The sequence below is a fragment of the Electrophorus electricus genome, chromosome 2 (genome assembly GCF_041902795.1).
Source record: "Electrophorus electricus isolate QZ-2024a chromosome 2, ASM4190279v1, whole genome shotgun sequence".
Taxonomy (NCBI): Eukaryota; Metazoa; Chordata; class Actinopteri; order Gymnotiformes; family Gymnotidae; genus Electrophorus; species Electrophorus electricus.
In genome coordinates, this window is record NC_137498.1 from 9,812,661 (window position 1) to 9,835,269 (window position 22,609).

The 22,609-nt window shown below is 42.0% G+C and overlaps 1 long non-coding RNA gene across 1 annotated transcript; it reads right to left on the reverse strand.

Annotated features, from left to right (window-relative positions):
- Positions 1 to 10,720: 10,720 nt before the first annotated feature.
- LOC145660178 (uncharacterized) lies at positions 10,721 to 14,110 on the reverse strand. The gene is made up of 3 exons (XR_014126362.1): positions 14,053 to 14,110; positions 12,509 to 12,607; positions 10,721 to 12,378 (listed from the first exon to the last, which is right to left on the reverse strand). It is a non-coding gene; the product is annotated as an uncharacterized LOC145660178 (long non-coding RNA).
- Between the last annotated feature and the right edge of the window lie 8,499 nt (positions 14,111 to 22,609).

The window sequence follows — 22,609 nt, forward strand, 5'->3', positions numbered from 1 at the left end:
AAAAAAAGAAGAGAAGAGTGTTCCATCACCTACTGGAACACAAACACAAGCACAAAGCAAATTGCAGCGTTATCTGGCCCTAAAACGTCAGTACACTGTAGCAGACGACCTGTACACAGTGACTGACATTAAACACAGAACCACGTTGACAAAGTCCAGACTCGGAGAACACAGCCTGGCTGTCCAGACCAGCTGATATAAATGTCATGGCTGCCCAGAGAACAGAGACTCTGTCAGCAATGTAAATATGACACTGTAGAGACAGAGCTGCACTTCCTCACTGAATGTGAAAAATTCATCCAAATATGGCAAATTTATTTTACAAAATCTGAGACGGTCCATCCCAACTTTAAGTGTCTGTCTAACACTGACAAACTGCCCATCCTACTGGGCGAAAAGAAGGAAAGCAGCGCTTTAGCTGGGTGATACATATCTGCCTGCCATAAGATGAGGGTCAGTGATTAACCCACCCAAACACACACACACACACACACACACACACATACACACACACACACACACACACGCACACACACACACACACACACACACACACACACACACACACACACACACACACACCCAAACACACACACACACACATACACACACACACACACAGACTATATTACCCAGTTTCTAAAAGTTACCTAACTATTTATCATTATTAACTATTTATTATTATTAACTATTTGTTATTATTAAGTATTTATTATCAGCTATTTATTATTATTAACTATTTATTATTTTTCATCCTTATTATTTATTTATTTTCCTTTCTTTTCACTTCTTCGCTTTTACTTCTTCTAATTATTATTATTTCAGACCAATTACTGTCTCTCTTCAAGTTCTTTTATAATATAATTCTTAATTTCCATGATTGCAAAGGTTGTAATGTTGTGTAATGTTCATGTTGTAATACCGCTTTGGCAATACTATAGTTGTATATGGTCATGCCAATAAAGCTTACTGAACTGAAATGAACTGAGAGAGAGAGAGACAGAGAGACTCGACCCAGGAGCCCCTAATTCATTCACTCTCAGAAAATGACTGAAGGACACACTGCACCTACAGAGCGCTGCAGCTTCAGACGTAGCCAACGTATCACCACCGCTGACACACAGAGAACTGAACACATCTGCTTGGCCAAACTGTACATACATCAGTTCTGTAGTACAAAATCTAAACTTGTTAAATACATAACAGCCCTGAACCCTCATTACTTATAACTGATCACACTTTTTTATTCTTGCAGAGGCTCCATATAAACCTGTAAATCCTCCTCCAGTGGACACTGATACAATAAGTCCAACAGCATGCAAGCATGAGTTATCTTTGATGTGGTTTTTAATGAAAATGAAAGCACACGTGAACATACCCACCCCAACGTGCAGCTCCTGAAGTGCGTACCAGCTGACAAGCGAACCCGAGACCAGTGTAACATGGCAGGGTCTGGGCTGGGGACAGAAACCTTGACAGGGACATCTGGAAAAAGAGAAAAAAAGTCTGTTGGGTGAGGGGTGGAAACAGGACCCTGTGCTGCAACCAGAAACCTGACAGCAGGCTGGACAGGAAACTGACACCAGGACTCAGGGACAGGAGAGGACAGGACTCCAGGCTGGAGAGTAGGATGGATTGGAGGTTGTCTGAGAGGAGGTGCAGGAACCTCTACAGGATCAGAATGGGAGATGGGCTGGACAGGGGTGGGACAACAGGAACTGGAACCACAACTGTAATTGGGACAGTTACACAGACAGTAATGGGGACAGACAAAGACAGACACTGGCATTGGTAGGGTAACAATGAAAGGTCATGACAGTCCCAGTACAACAGAGACGTGACAGGAGGTGGCCAAGCCACACACATAAAAACACATGCACCCGCATCCATGCACATTCATACAAACAAAAACATACACACACACACACAGCTGCTTCAGGATGGCCAGACCCACATTTGAAGGACCTGGAGAAAAACATCATTTTACACACACGCTAAATGTACATAGTGATACCCCTCCCCCCCCCCCCCCCCATGGTTTTGTGGGCTTTAGGTTCTCCTGTGATCCAGCTATAAACTTCATATTTTAATCAGTCAGTCACTGACTCTGGCAGCATGGATGTGGGTGATGTTGATGACATCAAGCAGGTCAGTAGAACAGACCCTCCCACATGACCCTTTTGGTTCCCCCAGTTAATGTGCAGTCTGTGAAAAACACCCGATGGAAACAGTTCAAAATTCCCAGGATGAGGGCATTTGCCATCCTTTTTGAGTATCAAACAGGCCTTGACATCCATAGTAACCCACAGTAACATGCACACTCTTTAATATAGTCTATTGAATGTTCTACACTTACAGTGGAGAGGAAGTGTATTCAAATGAAATTTTGACAAACTTCTGACCCCAACAGACACACCAAATATTTTTATTACCCTGTTTGGTCAGTTCATTTCACTATCAATTCAAAGGGATCTTTTCTTCTTATTAATGAAAATAGCAGGTGGAATTAAAGCAGCTAAAGAATTGGCTACCTGAGACTTTTAAAAAGTGTTGAACAGATGTTAAGGAGCATTTTAATTTCAGAGCATTCTTATTACCCTCAAAGCAGTTTGTTTAGCATCTGGATGGTCAACCCTCAGTGAGGAGTCCGGTTTCATCTTTGTGAACCTCAGGTGCCTGGAGAGAAGTCCTGAGCTGCACACAGGACACTGGAACCATTTGTCAGAGGATATTTGAAGAGTACCGACAATGGTGTGCAGCTTAGCATTGAAAAGTCATGGAAATACCTACCTGTTCATTGAACAGTTGTGGTATCCTCCAGTGTTGTTAATTGAGATGATGTTGGTTAAGTAACGGGTGGCTTGCAACGGCAGTTCACGGCTACCAGAGCGAAGCCACAAGCTGGGAGCTAATCAAGGTTGGTTAGCCTGATCTCCTTCAGGTGGCATCACCCTACATATCAGCTTCACAAAAGCCCCTCTTAAAAAAGTCTTGTTGTGACACACGTGTTACGTCTGTCAGGGTGCCTCACCCCTGATCAACCTGACAGTCACAGGTTACATGTTGAAATTGTGATTGGTGGGTTGTGGGAGTTGTGGATGCAGTCAAAACCACACCGGGGCACTTGGTGTATTGCATTGCTCCTCCATGCTTTCCTCAGTGTCAGTTAGGAGTTGGTTTATGGGGCAGAGTTGGTGGCTCTTAATGAGGGCACAACCTGATCAGAGTGTGCCAAACAGCTAGCAGGAGGTTGGCTCAAATGGTCTTCCCATCAAAACTTTGAAAGGGGACACTTTTGTGGTTGCACTAGGAATCATATGCATTTCACAAAGAACTGCAGCTAGCAGATTTTTAATCATGTAGTCTGTGATTTCCACTATGGCTGATGACTGATGGTAATAGCGGATGTGAAACTTTGATGCTCAGATATTTACAGAGCTGATGAGTCATGCAAAACATCAAAGCACTGAAACAGGCAATGAGAGTCAACGTTCAGGATGGTAGATAAAAACAGATGTATTTATTGACACCAGTATGGTTTACAACAAAGGAGTTGCCTCCACCACCACCAAAATAGAGTGTCACCCTCCAAGGATGCCATTTTTTATTTTCTAATGCCTCAGTGAAATGTCGTCTCTCCAGTCTGAGCTCTCCATTATCTTTTCACACTTATCTGCACCATCTTTGCATTGGCAAAAGCACCATTGTGTGTTAATATCTGCTTTGGTCATTATTTACATTCCAGCATTCAGCCCATATGTGTCATATCGCCCGATTCCTCATCACACTATAACACTCAGCAGGCTGTTCGTCACCCAACCCAGGACTCCACCAATCATGAACTTCACGTCAGATCGTCATCACCGGAATATTGAACTCCCCTGTGTACTTGATTATTTAAGCCTGTCTCGAACATTAGGACACTGTGAAGTATTGCCTCTAGAGTCCTATGCATACCAAACGCTCTTGTGGATTGTTTTTCTGTGTACCGAACCTTGACTTAATGTTTCCCGTTTCTGATTTTTGCCTGCCCCTTTTGGAGTCTGATGCCTGGATTATTTGATGGTCTTTATGGTTTTTTGACACGGACTGTTTTCCCTACTTTTGAGTTAGTAATTTTTTTGTGACTGTTTCCATTACCTGTTACTTGTTTATCCGTGAGCGTCTGATTTTGCCTGGTCCGCATAAAACAGAATACTTCGCCTCCATGCAGACCGCAGCCTCAGATGCTTTGAAGGAAGCTTTGAACAAACAGGGTCAACTAATCCACCAACAGCACCAGTTGGTTGAGGGTTTCACACAGTCAATGGATACTATAGGCAAGCAACAAGCAGACCAACAAACTCAAATGTTGGAACTAGGACAAAGTCTCAGACAACTTACATCCCAGCTACAAATGATGACTACTCCTTCTCAGTTCAGTCCCACGCCTGCACCTACTACTGCCATGAGCAGTATCCAACCAACCCTCCCTGTGAGTAAGCCCAAAAATTATGGATCCCCAGACAAGTGGTTTCGTGTTGCAATGTTCATTGTATTTCAATATCCTTCCAACCTGTTCCAATCAAGATAAAATTACCTTCATTACGTCTCGTCTAACTGACAAAGCTCTTAACTGGCCGACTGCCAACGTATAACTGGCATCTTATGACGATTTTATTGAGCAATTCAAGGCTGTGTTCGATCACCCACATGAGGAAAGAGCCTGTGGGGAGATACTTACCAAATTACACCAAGGCAATCATTCTGTGGCCGACTATGGATGAGAATTCCGTACAGCCGCTGCTGGCAGTGGATGGAATGAGGCGGCGTTGATCGTCACTTTCCGTAACGGTCTCAGTGTAGAGGTTTTACATGAACTGGCTTGCTGAGATGAAAAGTTAGATTTAAGTCGGCTTATACCTCTTTCTATACATCTGGATCATTTCATCCAAGAACGAAAACCATGTAGAACTAGTAGTTCTCGCCATACCTATCCCTCTCCCAGTTATAGACCAGAGCTCAGACGAGAGCAGACAGCGGAACCAATGCGATGTGATTCCAAGACGGTCTCTGTTTTTACTGCGGCTACTTAAAACATGTTATCAGGGATTGTAGTCTTCGACCTAATCGAGCATCACTGAGCCATAGACGGATCAGGCAACCCACGTCAGAAAACAAGATAGAGATCTTGCCACCAAGAAAGATGATCGTTAAGTCATTTTTTAAAACTGTTTATGTTGGGCCTCCTGCACCATCTTCTGTGGTTGCAGCCTTAGTTGATTCAGGAGCTGAGGGAAACTTCATACACACACATGTTGTACAGGAATTGGGACATCCCAGTGGAGCTATTACCCAAGCCTCTTCGCCTGGCGGCTCTCGACGGATCACCAGTAGGAGCCGGTTCCATTACACTCCGCACTACATCCATAAAACTTACCACAAACATACACCACTCAGAGATCATATAAGGGTTGGCACCAGGCCGAGGCCCCCTCCGGCCACGAGAGGGAGGCCCCGAGTCAGACACGCTACTAATCAGGCTTGATGCCCAACAGCTGGGGAGAGATCTATATAAGCCCAGTAATTCAGTGCTGGGTGTTTGCTAAAGTTTTGAGCCAAGCTCCTAGCCTGTAACTATGGGTATCGATGTCTGTGAGCCCTTGTGCTACATCGCTCTTCTACTGTGGGTGTCTGTGTTTTTACACGTCCCCTCCCTTCTGCAGTTTTCCCCTCTCGAGTCTCTCTCTCTCCCGAGGCTTCCCTTAGCCACTAAAGTACCGCTCTGTACTAAAGTACCTAAAGCACTTTACTAAAGTACCGTTTTTGTTTGGGAAGTTTCAGAGTTTGGTTTTCCCCAGTGCATCAGGGCTGCCATTCTTCCCGTGGCATCCTTTGTTTTCCCTTTTTCCACACTCAGCTCCCAACTTGCAACTGATTTTGGGGTACCCCTGGCTTCAGCGACATAATCCTCATGTAGACTGGCTGAGCTGGTCAGTGCTGTCTTGGGGTTTGACATGTTTTGTTATCTTCCATTGCTTTGAAGTGCAATATAAGGGGAGGATAGTTTATGTCTGCTGTAGTCTAGCGGGAGCTTGTTTGCCTCGCAACAAAGCGGTTTGCTTCCCCACCATTGGGTTTTTACTTTTCTTGTTTTCTGTTCTAAGATCTAACTGTTTTGCACATGGGCCCACCTTCATTAAAGTGTGGTAGCTCACCCAGCCAAGTGTTGGGGTCATTAGCTATCTGTCCTGGATTTGAGCCCCATTACAGATTATCTCATTTCTTGTCATAGAAGATGCCTAATTTCCAGTCATTTTAGGTCTACCTTGGCTAGAACAACATGACCCAATTATATCATAGTCATGTAAGGAAATCACTCAGTGGTCATCTCAATGCCTAAGAAATGGTTTGATATTACCAGTTGTCCAGTTATATTCCACCACTGTTGAGAGCCCTGCTGATACACAAGCCTTTTCCCTCACTCCGGAATACCAGGATCTCTCTTTGGTCTTTAGTAAGAAAAAGGCAACCCTGTTACCTCCCCATCTTCCCTACGACTGTGCTATTGAGCTCCTGGAGGTAGCCGTGTTTCCCAAGGCTCGTATTTATCCTCACTCCCAAGAAGAAGAGAGGATCAAGGAGGAATATATAGATGAAGCATTAAGTCAAGGCTTTATTCAGAAATCCACTTCCCCCATGGTATCAGGATTTTTCTTTGTAAAAAAGAAGGACGGAGGTCTTCGTCCCTGTATTGACTACCGAAATCACATTTCCAAGAAATATTCATACCCGTTACCTCTCATTGCTGTCACTCTGAAACTACTACAAGAAGACAAGATCTTCACCAAATTAGACCTCTGTAGTGCATTTAATTTGATAAGGATCAAGAAAGGTGATGAATGGAAAACCACCTTTTATTGTACTTTCACAAGGACAAGATAAGTCCAAGTTACACCCAGTAGCTTATTGTTCCCGTAAGTTATCACCAGTGGAACATAATTACTGAATAGGAGAACGTGAACTGTTGTCCATTAAACTGGCCTTAGAAGAGTGAAGGTGTTGGTTAGATGGGCAACTCATCCCTTTCTTGTTATCACTGACCACAGGAATCTGGAATACATGCCTACAGCTAAACAAATCGAGATTTGATTTTAAGATCGTGTACCATCCCGGGACCCGGAATACTAAAGCTGATACCTTATCCTGTGTTTTCTTGGAGGAGACAGGAGATGGAAACCATCCTTCCTAGCTGGATACACCTGTCATCTATACAATGGGAAATAGATGATGAAACAGAACAGGCCATGCAAGACACAGTCATTCCAAAGGGAATGTCAGGGAAACAGTATGTTCCTATCTCGTGCCGTGACCGCCTGTTGACGTGGGCTCATTCCTCGCTGGTTTCAGGGCATGCTGAGAAGACATGTACTCGACAGCTTCTGGCTAACTGGTACTGGTGGGAGACCATGACGGGCGATGTTCATAAATATGTTTCTTCGTGTTCAGTTTGCAGTCAGAGTAAAACACCTAAGACCCTACCCACAGGAAAGCTCATGCCACTTCCCATACCAGACAGACCTTGGTCTCACATCGCTTTAGATTTCCTTACAGACCTCCCATGTTCTGAAGGTAACACTACGGTCCTCACTGTAGGTGAAAAAGTATGGAAGGAGACACACCTGTGTATTGAACAGAACCATAGATATAAGGAGGTGGTGGACAGACATGGGAGGGAGACCCTGCTGTACCAACCTGGTGACAGAGTGTGGCTCTCTACGCATGACTTCCGCAAGCCAGGGTCATGTCGCAAGCTGGGTCCCAAATGTATATGTCTGAATTAAATTACAAAGCACATGAATGAAGTCACATATCAACTCAACTTACCTGCTCACTTTTGTGTTTCAAGGTCATTTCATTTGGTCCTTCGGAAGCCTGTGATTCCAGGGCCCTTGGATGAGGTCTCTCCCGAGGCCACTCCTCCATAGCTCTGACTGTGCCCCGATCTATGAAGTGCACCATATTCTGAACTCTAGGAGGCAGGGTGGTTCGATGCAGTACTTGGTCGACTTGGTCCGTCTCTGCTATCCGTCTGTCACCATCTCTCTGCTAAGGAAGAAAAAAACGTGAGACTGAGAACTTCTCATAGCTCTGATTGTATAATGTGTGCATGTAGTTATTGATGTGTATACATGTATTTGTGTGTGTGTGTGTGTATTGGTGTATGTAAATAACTCTTTTCATACAGTAGGATGAGTCCCAGCAGCAGAAGGAGAACAGGATTGAGGATAGAGTAGTACTGCCTGTGAGAGGCATTTTGGGAAATATTGCCACTTGTATTGTATTGCATTCAGTGTGTTATGCAGTGGTAGTTCAGTGGTTAAAGTATTTGACTAGTAATCAGAAGGTTGCCCATTCAAACCTCACTGCTACCAAGTTGCCACTGTTGGGCCTCTGAGCAAGACCCTTAATTCTCAATGGATCTAATTGTATTTGGTCATAATTGTAAGTTGCTTCGGAAAAAAAAGTGCTAGATGAATGTTATATATTGTATTTCTTATTTCTGTTTTTTGCCCATCTTGTATTTGTCTGCCTGAATATTTTGTCTCTCTAGATTTCGACCTGGACTGTAGTTCCTCTCTGTGATGCTCCCTGGCTCTGTTTATCCTATAGTAGTGGTTCTGTTCCTTGCCTGTGTTTTGACCATGTTGGATTATCCTTTTCTGATTAAAACCACATTTCATTTTATCCTCGAGCATCTGGCTTTCTCTGAAACATCACAGTGTCACTGGAGTGAATGTGACATTGTTCCTCAAAATCCCTCCTGAGTCAGTTAGTGATTTATTGATTAAACCATGAAGTTCAGAGCTGGATCACAGCAGAACCTAAATCCCATTAATCTCCAAAAGTATCATGGTCTTGTGTATGTGTGTGTGTGTGTGTGTGTGTGTGTGTGTGTGTGTGTGTGTGTGTGTGTGTGTGTTTGTGTGTGTGTGTGTGTGTGTGTGTGTGCCTAGGTGTGCCTGTGTGGGTGGGTGTGTGTTTGTGTGTATTTGCATGAGCTGTCCAGTCTTCCTGACCAAGTGGATAGTGACAAACAGCTGCATCATATACAGAATGAACAAGTGAGGAATAAATAGCACAAACAGAAATAAACAAGTGAGCACATTTCACACATTGCACCAGTGCACCGACATAAGCAATACATATATGAGGAGGAAGAGATGCATCCTGGGAACTGTCATATCTGTAAACCGGTAGCTGTTGCCACAGTGACATCAGTGATAGTGTGTGCACGGGAGCATGCATGTATTTGTGAGTGTGGGAGCATGTGTGTGTATTTTGGGGTGGGCGGTGGTGTATCACTTTAGCAGATTTTTATCACTTTGAATGTACGTTTAGGGTGTGTATAATGATGTCTTTCTCCAGGTCCTTCAAATGTGGGTCTGGCCATATTGCAGCAGTCGTGTGTGTGTGCGTGTGTGTGTGTGTGTGTGTGTGTGTGTGTGTGTGTGTGTGTGTGTGTGTGCGTGTGTGTGTGCATGTGTGTCAATTTCCCCCCAGCTAGACACATTACAAATTCAGTAATGCTAAACTAATTATAATTGTAATATAAGTTCATTTTAACAAGAGTTACAAGTTTGTAGTAAGCATGATCCAAGGATTACTAATAACCGCCTGCGAAATAAACATATCTGAAGAAGATTCCAAGTTCCACTTCACCAGATGCACTTTGATTGTAAGATATCCATCACATCCCAGTTTAGATATCACTGTTTGGTACAACGGGACAAAAGCAACAAACACATCTGTGTGATGCTGTTGAATGTGCAATTGCATGTTCATGTGTTTTTGCCCACAGACTCTACAACACCAACACACTGTCCTCGTCCACCACTCAGGTCACTGGGAAACTTTCCCACACAGGTGATTTGAAAGAAACAGCTCATAGTGTTAATGATTCAGTAAATGTCGCTAACGAGCTTAAGTTAAATCCAGCCTAGCGTGTTGATAGCTTTTTTTGGCGGCGAATTTGCGAGTGTGAAATTTGATTCCACATTACGTTCATCAGCTTTCACATTTAGACTACCACATACTCTCCATATGACTGCATACACAGAACCGTAATGTGTATGTGGTGATTTGGGATGAATACATGTACCATTACACTCCTAATATTTATATTTTAGTATAACTATATAGTTAATATGTCAACAGTAAAATATATTCACTTTGCAGAACCTTTTCAATGCTGCTCTACTGCCCTAAGCAACCACCTTCCATGACCAGCCTACATATGAACCCTTTCACACCAAACACTGGACCAGAGTTGTCCGTTTGGGATACAAGGTGATTTTCACATTTGGTGTTTTTTCTTGAGTCTGAGTGAGACTGTTTCCATGTCACTGATCTGGTTTCATATTGTGTACAAATCTGCAGAACCATCTGCTCTACTTTGGTGTTCAACCCTCCTGATCAAGCTTGTCTGTCCAGTGCACTGAATTTGTACACCAGTAATGTGTACATGTGAACCAAACCACAGCTCAGAATGGCTTCCACTCTAAGGTCCTAAAGAGAAAGTAACAGACAGTGGCGTCCAACTGCTGTCAGTGAACTGCACTCTACACACATTCTGCTGTCAAACTGCACCACGCACACCTTCATGATGTATGTGGTTATCTGTGGGTGTAAACAGAAACCACAACTCTCTGTCCTGCTTTGGCTCTTTATTTATGAAACAGCAATAGACTCTCACAGTGGAAGTGATGCATACAGCCAACGTTGGCATTTGCCCTTAAAAGACATGATTAATAACAGAAAAAATATGCTGCTATTTAAAGGTCAAATATAAAAAAAATCCTTCAATAGAGATACACACATAAAATGCAGAAAAAATTATTCCTTAGGAAAAATAGCATAATGTAGTAATAAAATGCAATACATTTTTTACAGAATCATAGAGCAAAATGATGGTTGTTGGGAGTTAGAATTTAGTTCTAGATTGACAATATTTAAATTGACATTTACAGCATTTAACATTTTGATTTAGCAGTTAGCCTCCTTTCTCAAGTGTACCAAAAACAAACAAAAAACCCCACATGTACTCTGGTTCTATATTTTGTCAGTCTTAGTCTTAGTCTTACAATTCCTACTTTATGCTAGTAGCTAATTAGCAATTAGCAAATAATTAGCACTGCTTCCTATTTTCTGGACTGAACCACAGTGCAGATTTCAGTGCCACTTAACGGGACAGGTCAGCAAAAAAGCAAATGTACTTTATTTTCCCTTAACCCAGGTGGACAAGACATGTTTGGCGTCTAAACTGAAGGAGCACATTTTGGTCATTTAATTTAGAACAAAAGCTGCTAAATGTTGCTAACAGACCATGCTTTTACTCAATAAATGTACACAATGTCATTTTAGACATTTCTTAGACATTTTAATATTACTTTATTCATGTATTTCACTACTTTGGTAAACCTATTTCAATCACCAAACAGGTCCACATGAGTAAAGGTATTTTTTCATATGAGATGGAAAATTTCCATATTCCATAATATTACTTTATACAGTGATCTATGTCAAATTCTACCTCATTAGGAAGATAGCTGAGATTGTTCTGAACACTGTGATATCAAACATGTAAGTACCTTTAAGGTGAATTTAAGAATATATGCAGAAACAGACATTGCTCTGAGCCATCAGATGGTTAAATGATGGTGTTACACCAAAATCTGTGACCAACAAATTCTGTCACTGTACAACCTGCAGCACACAGATCACCATTTCTGATAAATAAATGGTTAAACACCAATCCAAATGTTTTTAGGTGTGATTTCAGATGGCTGGGTGCTGCTGCTCTCTGCTTATCCCAGATATAAATACCTTTGTGTAAAATAATATATGATGATGACAACACCTGTAGAGAGAAGGTAACACTCACCATCAGCAGCATGGAGCACAAGGAGCAGATAAACACACACCTGCGTTCTTACTGAGTTACATACACACACACACACACACACACACACACACACACACACACACACACACACACACACACACACACACACACACACACACACAGCTACAGCAGGACTACTGCTAGACACCATACACACACTCTTCAAAACTACAGACTAGTGAATGACCTGACAGTTAACTTACAGTGGAGAGGAAGTGTATTCAAATGAAGACATTCTGATGACTCTCTAACTCCAACACACAAACTTGTTCAGGTCAGTGGGTACAACTAATCAGATGTGTGTGGCAGGTCTGTTAAACAGGTGTGTAGGCCTGTAGCTGGTCTGTTGATTTCTCTTGGTTTTCTTCTCTACTGCAAACTAGCTGTTCCATCTCCACCAGCAGTGTTATAGTGAACTCTGCTCATTTCTGACACTGAAGTATGTCACATGAACAAGAACAATTCAGTTCATTCAGGAACTGACTCTGCACATGGTAAAATGGATGTTAATAGACACAATGAGAAAACAATCTGATTATAACAACTTGCTAATGAAATTTTTACCTTTGTTTCTCTTGGTGTAATAAACCACAGCCACGATAATGTGGAGGAAGATCACAGTGACCAAAGCAAAGGGGATGTAGGGCAGAGTCTGAGGAGAGACTGTAACAACACAACAAACACTGACCCCAGTCTTACACAGCAGCAGAATACATTTTTTTAGCACAGCTGTGAACTGTTTCCTCTTCCAAACATTGTAAATGTCATTTACTACTATTATTATTATTAGTTTTGTTCATCATGTGCTTTTGTTTGTTTGTTTAAGATGTATTCCCAAACTCTTTGTGTTGGCTCTATGACCCTGCAACGTGACTGTGACTCTGATTATGGATTTGCCCTTAATATATTTCGCTCTTCTCAGCTCATGCATCCGCCTCGTGATCGCTCCACGTTACACACTGTATGGATAGTGTCATAGTCAGGACACATGACTCTTAAGAAAAATGCCATTTTCAGGTAAAATATGTCTTTGGCAACTGGGAGCACATGTAGTACTAGGTGAAATGAGTCAAAAACAGGTCATTTCTGTTATTGTGGGTGTAGCCTAGTTTTATGCTGGGAATTTGTCAGGATGCATCATAGTCAGGACGCAGGATTTTTGACTCATGCAAATTTATGAAAAATACAAATTTGAAGTAAAATATGGGTATTTGGACAACTGGGAGCATATATTGTACAAGGTTATAAGTCAGAAACAGTGGATTTCTGTCATTTTGCCATTTTCTTAAAGTATTGTGAAGTAAAACATTTTACATCAAAATTATATTTTTCATAAATGTTGACATGTCCTGACTATGACAATATCAAAGTGCCAGTGCAGAACAGTATTTCCCCCAACCACTGTAGATTGAGGTTTCAGTTCACACGGTTCCTACTTACTGTTTGTGGATGGTCATAGTTAGGACGCATGACTCTTTAAGAAAAATGTCATCATGAGGTAAAATAGATAAAATAGTTCTTTGGACAACTGAACACATCTAATGCTAAGCAATGAATCAAAAACAGGACATTTCTGTCACTTTGGGTGTATAAGATGTAGTGTGGCTGGGAAACAATTTTACACTGGCAGTTTATTGATACTGTCATAGTCCAACTATACACTTTAGAAATAACATGAAAGACAAAATGAGGGTCAGTGACATTATGGATTGTTTCCAGAAGATTAAGTCATGATTTAAATCCCAGTCAAGTATTTTTAAAGTACAAGAGCACTTTAACCACAAATACACCCCTATAAAAATGGATGAAATGTATATTTACCCTGGATTTGTTTTAGCTGTGCTTTTGCAAACAAACACCTACCAAGCCACATCAGTGAGAAAACACTACTCCAGTGATCTGTAGCATTCATCCTATCTCCAGTATAATAGCCTTTGATAGTCTAAGAGTGCTCTATAGGTGTAACAGGTGCTACAGGTATAATGTAACGTTATACAAATGTTATGTGTATTTGTGTGCGTGTTAGTGTTTGTGTATTTACACAGCATGCATTTTAATTGCTTTTTAAGATATTAAGAGAGCATGTTGATGCAGTAAATGCATGTTACCATCAGTCTTTGCACTGTCAGTAGTGGAAGCGTTAGCTGGAGCCTTTGCACTTGTTTTGACATCAAATCTTGATGTAAATTCTGTTGTTGAGATTCCTGGAGAGGAACATGTGTTTGTTAGCATAAGATGGTGTACTGCTTTAGTACTACTTGTGTTTGCAAGTTTGGCTACAGTACTGACCCATTATAAATGTGTATAGGAACATTCAGGGTGGTTTACATTCGTGACACTAGTAGTACAAGACCACTTTAACCACAAATACACCCCTATAAAAATGGATGAAATGTATATTTACCCTGGACTTGTTTTAACTGTGCTTTTGCAAACAAACACCTAGCAAGCCATATCAGTGAGAAAACACTACTCCAGTGAACTGTAGCATTCATGCTATCTCCAGTATAATAGCATTTGATAGTCTAAGAGTGCTCTATAGGTGTAACAGGTGCTACAGGTATAATGTAACACTAGTTTGCTAAAGTTCAGTTTATTTTTGAGTTATCAATGCACAAAGAATACGGAGTGAGTCTGATGTATAGTTCTTCATATTCCTTATGTATACAATTGTAATCTCGCTCATCTTCTTCAGTCAGATGTGATATGATTAGAGAGAGATTTCCTGGAGAGTGAACAGCACCCAGCTGAACTCTGTTTCTGTACTCTTCACTCTCACTGGAGATCACTTCCCATGTTTTACTGTTTGGGCTGTATTTCTTCCAGGTGAAATGTGCAGGTTTGGCGTGTAGGTCTGTGCAGCTGCAGGGTAGCAGTACTGAGTCTCCTGTGTGTGCAGTGATGTGTTTTGTCTCCCAGTTGTATTCTAATACTCAACCTGTAGAAACACACTCTAATGTGAGACTCCACCACATTTGCTTGTTAGATTAATAAATATTTACTTTAATATTATATGATTTGTAGCATTGTTCTAATGACATTGACTATCCTTATAACAATGATAGTTATAAGGTGTAACTGAGCAAATTGGTTGCTCCATTTAGGTAACAATTTGAGCTTTGTTTGTTTGTTATTAAGTACCAATGTAACAATTTTTTAATATTTGATCAAAATCTACATTTCACATTTACTAACATGTTTCTTAAGAGTGGTCTTCATAAGTCCTTCATAACAGACGCCGCCCGTCCTGATCCCGAGCCTGTTCCCGGCGCGAGAGACACCGCCCATCTTGATCCCGAGCCTGTTCCCGGCGTGAGAGACACCGCCCATCTTGATCCCGAGCCTATTCCCGGCGGAAGAGATGACTCCGTCAGTTCAGTTCCCGTTTCTGTCCCTGGTGCGAGAGATGCCGCCCATCTCGTTCCTGGCCTAGTGGTGTCCGCCTGGCCTGTTCTCGCCGCTGAAGAGGTCTCTCAACCTGTTCCTGTGTCCTGTGTTAAGTCAGTGCCTGTAGGTGCACCCCCGGACCTCGCTGCAGTGCCACTGACTGGCGCAGCCGTGCCTCCGGACCCGACGCTGCTGAACACCGCAGCCACACCTCCGGACATGCCCCTGGTCCCGCCGCTGGCCGCCGCAGTCATGCCCGCAGACCCGCCGGTGATTGCTGCGCCCCTGGACCCGCCACTAACTGGCACAGCCATGCCTCTGGACCCGCTGCCGCTGACCGGCGCAGCCACACCTCCGGATCCGCCGCTGCCGACCGCCTTAGCTGCGTCTCCGGACCTCCCTGCAATGCTGCTTACAGGCACAGCTGCCCTCAGGCCTGCCACCGCTGAACATCACATCACTGGACCCGTCTGTTCATAGAATGGAGGAGGCCACTCCACAAGTCCCAGTGCCATGTGCCAGGCCGGTCCCCAGGGTCGCTCCTCGAGACTCCCCTGTGGCCCCTGTAGCTGCAATAGGTGTGCCTCTATTTGGGACTCCCTCAGTCATACCTCGTGGTGAGCCAGTAACTCTTGAGGTCCCTCTGTCGACCTCCTGGACCCATACTAACTCCTTGTTTATGCTGGGTGTCGCTCCTCGGCTCCCTAAGGCTGCTGTGCCAGCACCCATTAATGTCTGGGTGCTTCAGTGTCTCCAGTTCCTGTGTTGCCTAATCCTGTTCCTGGTTTCGTCTATGTTCCTGTTCATGTATCCATGCCTGTTTGTGTATCGGTACTTAAACCTGTTGCCCTGCCTCGTGGACTCGGCATACCCCTGCCTGTCCCTGTCTCTGTAACCATGCCCGTTATAAATGTTGCTCCTGTTCCTATGTCTGTAGTGGTTAATATAATCTCATCTGTCATTACTTCTGCCCCTGCCCCCGTTCCCATAACCATGCCAAAGTCCGGCGTTGCTCACCTTTCCTCGTCTCTGTACCCGTCCCCTGTCCCGGCCATGTTTCAGATCCCACTCCTTTTCCCATTGTGTTTCAGTCCCTCAGTCGGTCCCTGCCCCTGTGCCTGTCGGTGACATAACCCCTGGTCTCGTACCTGCTCCTGGACCCATCTTGGCTTCTTTACTTGCTCCTGGTACCCTGGATTCTGTGTCGGCTTTTGAGTCTCCTGTTCCTTTGTCTTTTCTGGTTCCTGTCCCTGCTCCTTATCTGGCCTGTTCTGTTCCTGTTAGTGTCCCTTGTCCTGCTGTTCCAACTCCTGGTTTGGGGGGGGGGGTACTGTCACATCCACAAATCTGAGCATTCCCCGTTGTCAAGGCAACCAAATCACTTCTGGGTTTTCATTCGTCTCCATGGTTCCCTGTCTCCTCCCCTTTCATGCCAGCTGTTCCTGGTTTGTCCCTGATTGTAGTGTTATAAAAACCCCATCCCTACATATTTTGTTTGTCGGTCATTGTCTTTGTCTTAGAGTGGCTTTCATGGTTTCTGGTCAGTTCTCATTTGGTCGCTATCATTGCATTTCTAGTCCGATCTCGTTTGTTCTCTGTTTGTTTACCCTTGCTGCATGTTGCTTTCCTTGTTTAGTTCTGTATCTTCGTCGTCAATATTGTTTGTTCATCTTATGTAGCCCGGTTCTGTGTTGTTCCCGTTTGTCTGTCTTTATGCTCATTGTTATGTTCCATTATTGTTGTTCTCCGTTAGTCTTCCCTTAATGTTTTATTCTCTTGTTGCTCATTTCTCGCCCTCACCCTGTTATCAGATTATTCTTCTGTTAGCCTGTTTGTTCTTCATTCTATAATGTGTTGTTAGTCTTTGTCGATTATTAAACTTATTATTTATTTATTCTATTCAATCAGTTTGGTTCGTTATGGCGTCGTCACTTCGCACGTGTGTTCGCTCTCCACCCCTCCCGCGTTACAATTAGTTGTTGCCTACCAAGTGAGGGGTGACATCTTAGAACAGGCCAGACGCTTGCGGACAGCCGAGACTTATTTGTAGCGGAATAAGCAACAGTTGTAAAGTGAAACAGGCGAGAGTAATGGCCAGATATACACACACCAGGGAATTGCTCAGTACACGCGATAGAACAGCGATAATACTTGGTGGGGAATGAACGGAACTAGAGAGAATAAATAGCGTAGCAAAGATGAGACACAGGTGACACTAGTAAACGTGATGAGGATCTGGTGAGGTTGTGCCGGGGAAGACGGGAGTTGCAATCACGGACTGAGGGCAGTTGCGGGACGTGAGGTTACTAGGAAAACTGAGCAGATGTGAACACCTCAAACCAAGTAGTACCTTCCTGTTCTTGGCACTGTCGAGAGAGGCTGAAATGAAAACTCCCATATGACTCTGTTATAAATGAACGCTTTGACAATGATTGTTACGACACTGCATTCAAATTGTTCTGGCCTGGTCTATAAATAAGGTGTTTTATTTTATTACTAATAAAATGTTGGTTGATCTCTAATGCCACACCATTCTATCAGTCAAAGAAAGATCAGACAAATATGTATAACTCTGTGACAGAGCATCAGTATGGAAGCACTAGAATTCTTTATATCAAGCCAAGTCCAACATACAACACATGCTACTGATCACATTCTTGAAGTGCTCGGCTTTGTTCAGTTTTCCACCTCATCTCATTGAGTATGTCTGTGTTTAGTGAGGGGTTTGGTGTTGTCTATACAGGCAAAGGTCTGAGTAGGAACCATTCTAACAGAAATGGAAATTTATAGATGATCCAGTTAGATTCCCATTCTAATTAGATTCACATTCCCATCGTTTTGAAGACTTAAGCATCTGTCACATCTAACTGGCACATCACTCCTTTTTTGCCTGAGTGGAGCAAAATCTGGTGTTTATAGTCTTGATATTGTTTAATTTTGGAGATAACGTAGTATTACAGAAATCAACTAACACTCTGACTTGTTAGTCTGGTTTTTGTTACTTTGTGTTAACGGATGAGCAAAAAATAAATAGTAAAATGATTGCGGCTATTTTTTCCTTTCAGAAAGAAGCTTGTACAGCACCATTCTCTGGTTTTATATTAGCTCTCACTTCCAAACTGCATTAATTAGAAGGTTTCAGCTAGATTAACTCGGCACGAACACTGATCTTTAATATAGATATATAGGCCTCCATTATAGATCATTGGGCGTGAAGCGAAATTACTCGCTACCAGAAGCGAATTCCCGCGTCGTCTCCCATCACCGGGCAGATTTTACTCGCGTTTGGTGCGAACGACAATTTATACTGTAGATTTTTTTTTTTTCTTGTGTAAACCAAATCCTGTGGTCATCTCTGGTCTCTTGCAGAGATATTGTTATTAAAAGTACATAACACACCTAACAGCTCCGAATGTGCCCGCACACACAAACTGCATAATACACACAGGTAAGAGATACAGATCGCAAAATTAATGAAATATTGAATTACTTGGGTGAAATTCATAAGACAAATATTCACAAGTTTATGTTAATGTGTTACATTTACAGGAAACTGGTGTCAGCAGTTTATAAAAAATAGCTGGTTCTTCACTCTAGTTAGGTAGTAGTTTTATATTATATAATACTACCTAAAGAGCCGAGTTTCATATAAGATCAAGGCAACAAAGGGTTAATTAACATACTACAAGCCTGTTAGATACACATTACACTAGGACAGATATTATAATGAAACTATACACATGATATAAATAACAAAAATATGGCACAGGAAATACTATCTAAATGTTTCTAGAGAGAGAAACAGCGAGAGACAGAGCGAGAGAGCCCAAGAGAGAGGTTTCCCCTAATGTACCACCTCAGGCCACGAGCTCTCCTCCAGCACTATGACCTCCAACCCAGCATTAATTCCCCATGGTTTAGAATTTCTTTAGCCTTATCTTGATTGACCAAGAGCAGAGTTTGTCCATTACTGACCAATCAGTGGCCACATACAAGCAGCTTTCCCACCATAGGACAACCACGACAAACCCATAGCTTCTAGAGCAGTGATTTTCAGTCCTGAATAACAATTGATTAATGTTACTCAGATCATTTCAATTTGCTTTTGTGAGTGGTAGCTCAGTGGTTAAAGTACATAATTTTTAATCTAAAGGTTGCTGGTTCAAGCCCCACCATTGTTTGCCTGCTGAACAAGGCCCTTAACCCTCAATTGCTCAAGTTATACTCAGTCATAATTGCTTTGGATAAAACCATTAGGTAAATTTAAGTTTAATTGTCTAAATGTTTATTCCAATTGTAATCAGTTTCTGTTTCTAATGTTTGATTATTCATGATCACATATGTAATTTTTACATTAGGCTACTTATGTTTATCACAGTAAAGGATCCATTACTGCCTCTTGCATTGTGATTTTAACACTGCCAGAATGCAATGTAGACAGAATAGGTGGGTTACATAAAGTATCCAGTCTCTGCACCGCACATTTAGTAGGTTAAACCCAAAGTTAGGCTGCCTGAATGGTAAAGCCTTAAGAAAGCAGGATATATTATGACTAAGGAACCTAGTCACACATTTTCTCATAACACATGCTAGATTTTGCATAACACATGCTAAATTGTAATTACAGGCATAATTTGGAATCAGATACATTTTGTAGTTTTATGTGCATGAAACCTTTGTCTGCACCTCTGCCTTTGGTTGTAGGTAAGTGGGACAGGGGTAAATAATTACAGTAACAGAAGCTGCAAATATGTCACTTGTAATGTCAAGCTGACATCAACATTGACTAAATCAACTTTTATGACTGTTTGTTTACGCCCATTTGCAACTTGTCATAGCTAAGGCTTCCTTCTTATTTTAGATGTTTTAAATCAAAAATCTAAAATAAGAACACATTAGTGATTTTGATCCAGCTGGTCCACCTACATTAATGATCTGCATACTGCAGTTTTCAGAACGATAATGTAACGTGGAGGCAGACAGGACTTGATGCACATGTGTAAACAAAAGTTCTTCATTTCCAAAACTGGTAGACACAATGTCAGAAGTAACAAAATGATGCAAACTAAACACTGACTAAACAGAACACCAAAAAAGGGAGAGGAACGATAAAGGAACTGTGCAGAAACAATAAAATTGTGATGGAATGTTTGATACATCGAAGCTCGTATCACACAGTGTACTGAAGCTTGAATCAGTTACTATTACCACTAAAGTTACCGTTACCACTAATATTACCACTAAAGTTATTGTTACCACTAATATTAACACTAAAGTTACTAATAACACGTGACTAATGATGTTTGAAGCTTCAAATGTCACCGAACCACAGGATGAGGGTGAGACTGTTTCATAAGTTTGGCACTGTCGTATAATGTATCTTTTTACTAAAAAATTGGAAATGTGCAAATTATAGAAGCCAAAAGGGAGAATAAACGTTTCATAACGTCACCCTGTTGTCTCCCAGTATAGTTTTGTATCAAGTTTTCACATAAAAAGGGAAACAATGATTTTAAACAAATTATTGCAGAATTTAATTACTAAACATCATTACTGATCATCCTTTTTTTTTAAATGACATATGAAGGCGGTGGAGTGTTGTATTGTTTATAATGCTGCTCAGTTTTGAATCTATAGCTGCTATAATTTCTGAAAACCACCAGGTGTCGCTGTTTTGTCACCAGCTTTCAATGCTCCAAAGCCTCGAATCCTTTAGCAGTACAATAAGGAAGAACCTCAAACGCTTCACAGGACTTCGTCTGCACATCATTACCAAGAAGGAAGTTAAACAGTAAACACTAGAATAACGAGCAGGCTAATAACGTTACCAAACAACAATAAACTCACGGGAGGATGAGAGAGCGCACATTCAAAGACCCACAGCCAAGATGTTAAAACAAGGGATATTTATACAAAGATTAACGAATGCAAACTAGACAAAGATGAAAACAGTGACAGAAAAAACAAACGAGGGGTCGGAACAGAAAAACCAAAAGAAGCACCGGACACGAGCGAACAGAACCAGGAAGAACACCTAAACAAAGCACGCGGGAAAGCATCTCCATGGGAACCGCGACGTCAGGGAGGAGGTGATGGTGAAAGATGAGCTGAAACCTGCCTAGGTGACGATTTACAGGCCATGTGTGTTAAAACCTGAGACATTCTTACTTGAAATGCACAAGATATTTGTTACAATTAAAGGAGTATTTGACCATCACTGAACTAAACGTTACTGGTAATGTGCACAGATGACAGCACAACAACAAATATGACAGCAGAAAGTCTACACGTAACTCAGACAACCAAGACTTTGCTAGTGTGGATACCTAAGAAAACCTTAAAGCTGGATTTATCATTTGCAGTTGGATTTGGATCAAATACAGTGTTTTACCTTTAATGGTGAGTCTGATGGCTTTATAGTTCCACTGGTTAAGATAACACCTGTAGACTCCCTCATCCTCTTCAGTCAGGTGTGATATGAGTAGAGAGAGATTTCCTGGAGAGTGAGCAGTACCCATCTGAACTCTGTTTCTGTACTGTTCACTCTCACTGGTGATCACATCCCATGTTTGTCTTCTTGTGTTGCGTTTCTTCCAGGTGAAACTCTCAGGTTTGGCGTGTGGTTCAGTACAGGAGCAGGGCAGCAGTACTGAGTCTCCTGTGTATGCATTGATGTTGTCTGTCTTCTGATTCTCTGCCAAACTGCAGCCTGCAGAAACACACGAGATAAAGGCCTTCACTATTAAACATGGCTGCACATTTACATGTAAAATGGTTATTATTATATATGACAAACTCCGTTATTATTATTATATATGACATACTTAATTATTATTGTATATCACATACTCCATTATTATTATATATGACATACTTAACTATTATATATGGCATACTTAATTGCTCCAGGTCCAGTCACCTGATGGTACTGATGGTACCAGCCAACTGATGATGGTACTGGAAATCACTAGAGATTTCCCAATAGATGTTGGTATGATGGATGCATGACCATCAAGTTATAAGATGTAAATGTCTGATTATATATTGTCTCTCTCCCTCCCTCCTTCTCTCTCTCCCCCTCTGCCCACCCTCGCTCCCTCCCTCCCTCCTTCTCTCCTTCTCTCTCTATCCCTCATTCTCTCTCTATTTCTTCCTTTCTCTCTCTCTCTCTCTCCTTCCCTCCTCTCTCTCTCCCTCTAGATTTCCATTCCCATCATGTATGAAGACTTAAGCGTCGGTCACATCTAACTGCCACCTCGCTCATGTTTTCACATGGGT